Below are 5484 nucleotides of genomic sequence, written 5' to 3'. Positions count from 1 at the left end.
GAAGAAAAGATCAACAAGCAGTTCAACATTATCAGTAATGATCTTTGTAAGGAAACCCTAATGAGCCAGATGATTTAGATATACAGATGACAATAAGCTACTAAAAGATCCTGTCAAAAGACAGGAATAACCTTTGAGAGGAGGGCAATGAATATATTCAACTCATCTGCAGGCAATGAGGATCACTGAGGTTAAGAATTGTAGCAGAGCAGTATGAACGCTATAGGCTTATTCAGGGGTGCCTGGGTGGCTCAGTGGGTTAAAGCCTCTGCTTTCAGCTCAGGTCATGGTCCCAGGGTCTTGGGATCGAGCCCTGCATCGGTCTCTCTGTTTCAGTGGGGAGCTTGCTTCTTCCTCTCTCTCTCTGCCTGCATTTCTCCTGCTTGTGCCTCTGTCTGTCAAATAAATAAAATCTTTAAAAAAACATTGGCTGATTCAACTGATGAATAACTGAACTCTACCTCTGAAACTAATGATATACTATATGTTAATTAATTGAATTTAAATTATTTTTAAAAGAAATAGGCTTGTTTTCTCAAGATATAGGCATTAGCTAAATTTAGCCTACAGTTCAGAGCTGGTAACAATGTCAAACCTTAGAAACATACTTTAGACAATGAACTGGATCCTTTATGCTCATCTGATAGTTCTTTATATGTAACTTAAAAAATATTAAACAACTACTATCATTAAGTGATAAATGAATATTTGATTAACTTAACTGGAGGTCTTAAAAAGAACCTATTTGGACTCATTATAACAAAAGATGGTGATATTTTATTGAAATGTTACTTTTATTATAAACACATACATATGGGGGCTCCTGGGTGGCTCAGTGGGATAAAGCCTCTGCCTTCGGCTTGGGTCATGATCCCAGGGTCCTGGGATGGAGCCCAGTGTCAGGCTCTGCTCAGTGGGGAGCCTGCTTCCTCCTCTCTCTGCCTGCCTCTCTGCCTACTCATGATCTCTCTGTCAAATAAATAAATAAAATCTTTAAAAAAAAAGAAAAACAAAAACAAAAAAACCCAAAACATATACATATGATGGCAAGTGTGGAGTAAGAAGATGACAAAAATCTAAGCTTAAAGTAATGATGTATATGAAAAGAACATTTGGCTAAGTATCAGAAAACTGAATTTTGTCATTAATTAATTAGTTCCTTATTTATTTAGTTTCTTTAACTATGAAAATTTTTATCACCATCTTTCAGTGCTCTTCCATCAAGAAACTATGATTCTTGAAATTTTTTATAGTAATGTAATAGTCACATATAACAAATATGAGTATAAGAAGATAGAGATAAATAAAAACTAAGAATGCCACTATTAATCTGTATCAATATCTAATAGTTACTGGGTAAAACATATTGATCAAATATAAAAATAAAATGTCACAGTTAAAAGAAAATATCATGTGTAAATACATGTGATGATTTTAGATCCTATGTCCTGCTGCATTTAAGTAATGCCCTCAGATAATTTTCTTGAAAAAAATAGAAGCTAAAAAACTCCAATAGGAATGTATCCAGTTTATAATGTTGAAAGAAATAGAACTATAAGATTTAGAGATATAGCTGCAAAAGATAATGGATTCTCCATCAAAATGGCAATAGACATTTCCTCACCTCCTTTTTTTTTTTTTTTGTAAGCGCAAAAATATGGAAGGAATAAGGAATTGTTTATGGTGGAAAGAGCTCAGAAAAATTTCTAGGATTTGCATGGGTTTCTGGAGAAGGAAATATTAGCAAGAGACACCCTTTGGCTTGGTTTTTGTATTTACCTCTGTAGCTGACATCAGAGATAGAGTCATCCATTCCGATGTCCTTCTAGTTGCTTTCTTTTACTGTAGAAACCTGAGCAATTATAGATAGAATAATAGAAGTTACTGGTTTTTCTTCCCTGAGAAGGTTGCTGAATGGACAGTTTTATGATCTGGAAGTTGCTGCTGGTTCTTTGCAAACTCGCTTTACAGATGGATACACTTGGTGCCACAGGGATGCTATGGATATTGATCCTGGTAGTTTTAAACTCTAGGGTATGACAGAAATTCACAGTGTCTGAACCAACTGGTAAGAGCAGAACAGACTTTCATGTATTAATGCTGACTTCCTTATTATTGCTCTGTTCTTCAGTGAATAGACATCATAAAACAAAAACAAAACAAAACAAAAAAAAAGTCTTGTGTGTGTGCGAGTGTGCGTGTGTGTGTTTATCTTCTGGAGCATGGAGCATAAGGGTAAGGGACTCTTATAAAGAAAGTAGAGGAAAATAATGACAAAATAAACTAAAACTGTTTAGCTAAAATAGCAATGTCTTGTTAAGTATCATTGGTAAGATTGAAAGACAGGGTTAAAGTATAAGATTAGTATCCACAAAACCTCACATCTGTTTATTTCAACTTATAAAAATGTTTTTGAATGCTTGTAGTTCCAATTTTAACATAATTTACATGATTTTGTATTTATTAATTATTTATTAATACAAAAGTAGTGACATAAGCCTGCATCATTTATCATCTCTTATTTCTTAGCAACTTTTATGATATTGAAAGACATTGGCCCTAGGGGGAAAAATATGCCATTTGAAAACTTTTTCACAAAGAAAATGCAAATGTATGAATTTATCACCAGATATTTTATTTTTTCTGTGTTTTGTTCATATAATTTCTTATAAAATATAAAATTAGGCAATTTAAAAAATGTAATTGTATGAATTCTTAACCTCAGATATAGAGAAAACATATGAATTAATGTTCTGAAGGACATGGAAAAAAGAATAGGAGAAGTGAATAAAAGTTTGGCAGATGGAGTTATAATAAGTCACTAGAGGTTGGAAAGCATGAAAATGTAGAAGCTATTGGTACGATGCTACGAATCTCTCCAGAAGCCTTTAGCAGTCTAGAAGTAGAAGGAGAAAGCAGATGGTGGCATTTAAATAGGTTCAAAAACAAGGTAGGAAAGACAAAAAGACAAAAGGAATAAAAAAGATGGGCACTTACTCTAGCAAGACTAAAATAAAGATTTTCTCCAACCACATTCCTTCCAAGGAGAAAGATTTACTACAAAAATCTAGTTCTGCCCTGATATTTGGCAAATCCAAATACAATGCTAGTTTCGATGAACAAAACTTGGCCAGAGAGAACTTTAAAAGTCATCATTTGGCTGTGTTTGAATTTTTGTGAATATGAGACCAGTTCTGTGATTGCCTTGCAGATTTTGGTAACTTTTTGGATTTTCTTTTTCTTAAAGAAAGAAAACATGAAAGACTTAACCAATAAACTAGTTCAACTTTCACTTACTTAAAGACATCACATCCATTCCAGAAAAGGACAGTCCAGACTGCAGGTGCAGCAGCAATTTCATTTCCCTGGGGAATATGTACAAGGGGCCTAAGGCAGAGACCAAGCTGAATTAGAACTGCAGAGAATGAAGACTGATACTGGGTTTTAGTTAAATAGGAGACATTTTGTGATTTTTGGCTTTGGTTCCTTTAGGTTCCAAATGAAACATTAAAAACTTCTTTAATAAAAAAATAAATAGAAAGTTCATATTCTAATATAAAAAATTAAAAAAATATAATATATATATATGTTGTGTGTGCGTGTGTGCATGTGTGCATATGCATATATATATATATATATATATGCACTCTTTAAGGGTTTTTTTTTAACCCTTATGTATCTAAATTGACCCTTTATTGGGAATGCTGATTTTTGCTCATGTGTTTTTTTTTTGTTTTTTTTCCAATTTCGGGGAACATGCAAACATACTCCCCCACTACCACAAATCATGCAGTTGAGTTTCCCACATTTGGAGAAATTGCAGGGGTCAACACATCTAGAGTGCAATGGATAAGCCTCACCCTGGGAAAACCACTTTTGTAATCATGGTATCTACCCTGCCAGGTAAGTATTGCTTATGTGCTTTTTAACGTCACAGCGGGAGCAGTTTTACCTGAGGAGTTTATGTATGGATTCTGTTCAGCCCTAGAGGAACTTGCCTCTGAAGAGTGATTGCATTTGCTTTTCTGAGTATACTAGGAGTATCACTATTCAGGGGCTCATTTTTATGATAGCTTCTCAACTTGGGCATTCTGTACCCTTGAGGAGGGCATAAATTCCAACTTCAAAACCATGTGTAATATAGCTCATGGTTACCAATTATCTAAGGAAATTTTTTTTTTTTCAACCTGGAAACCAAGTGGTGATTGAAAAGACTTTGCCGTCTTCCTTTGTGTATATATAAGTTCTTTGTTTTGCCTTGTTCACCCTTTTACTAATTATGGAGTCAGTCAAGGCTTCTTGCTATATATGAGGGTCTAACTTCAACTCCTATCTCGCATGGGCTCAGGTCTCACGTTCTTCCCCGATGTAGGTGGTATCTCACAGACGTTTGGTTTCTAGTGTCCTCTGTCCCATGCCAGACTTGCCAGCAAATCCTCTCAACTATGTACTAACTGAACTGGTTTTTGTTGTTCTGTGTTCCTGTGACCAAGGGTTTAAGCTAATTTCACTTATTTGAAGCTATGATCTTAAGGAAATGTTAGAATTGTATGTATCATTTCTAGATATTTGCAATAGAAAGAACTTCTAATTGTATATTAACAGGTTGCTGGAATCAGAAGATTTTATTGGGGTATGACTCAATATTTAAACTTCTTTTTATTTGTTTTCTCCTACGTTAATTATAGTTGACCTTTGAACAACATTGGGAATGTTGGGAATGCCATCCCCTGTGCAGGGAAAAATCCACATATAACTTCTGACTCACCCCAGACTTAAGCACTAATAGTGTATTATTGACCAGAAGCCTTACAGATAACGTAAAATCAGTTAACACATATTTTTATACTTTACATGTATTATATATTTATTATAAATGTATGATATATTTACATTATATATTATATATTCTTACAATAAAGTAAGCTAGTGAAAAGAACATGTTTATTAAGAAAATCACGGGGAAGAGAAGATACATTTACAGTACTGTATTGTAAAATTGCGAATATGGAGCTCCGTGGCAAGGGAGGGGCCAAGCAGGCACAAAGCCACGCTGGCAGAGGGAACCCAGGACCTCCAACAACAGCTATGCAGGGCCCTACATGGGCCAGCGCCAGGCTAGGTGGGAGGCTGGATGGGAGCCCAGTGTCCAGCAAAGTGAAGGCTGAGGGAGTCCTCACTGCAGCTGGGAGTCGGGACCCAGACCCAGGCAGCGGCTGGTGGAGTTGGCACTGTTTCTTCGGCTGCCGCGCTGATGCTGACCAAGTGAACCCCGCTTCCCCTGTGGCCAAGCTGGACCTGGGTTCCAAGCAGGAACGCTGGGAGATGTTGCAGAAGGGGCAGAGGCTCACCTTTGAGAGTAAGCCAAGCTGCTGCTAGACTGTCGGCTTGCAATACCCTGCCAAGGCTGCCGTGGTGGGGCAGTGTGGTTTGAAGTTTGAGTGTCAGAAGACTTGCACATCTTAGTCTGCAGCTGCAGCATTT

At 36.3% G+C, this 5484-nt stretch overlaps 1 non-coding gene across 1 annotated transcript; it reads right to left on the bottom strand.

The window, feature by feature from the left end:
• Positions 1-3747: 3747 nt before the first annotated feature.
• LOC122890566 lies at positions 3748-3911 on the bottom strand. The gene has a single exon (XR_006381096.1). It is a non-coding gene; the product is annotated as a U1 spliceosomal RNA (small nuclear RNA).
• Positions 3912-5484: the final 1573 nt, after the last annotated feature.

The sequence above is a fragment of the Neovison vison genome, chromosome 11 (assembly GCF_020171115.1).
Source record: "Neovison vison isolate M4711 chromosome 11, ASM_NN_V1, whole genome shotgun sequence".
NCBI lineage: Eukaryota > Metazoa > Chordata > Mammalia > Carnivora > Mustelidae > Neogale > Neogale vison.
The sequence above is the reverse complement of the archived record's forward strand: the minus strand, read 5'-3'. Positions and strand labels throughout refer to the sequence as shown.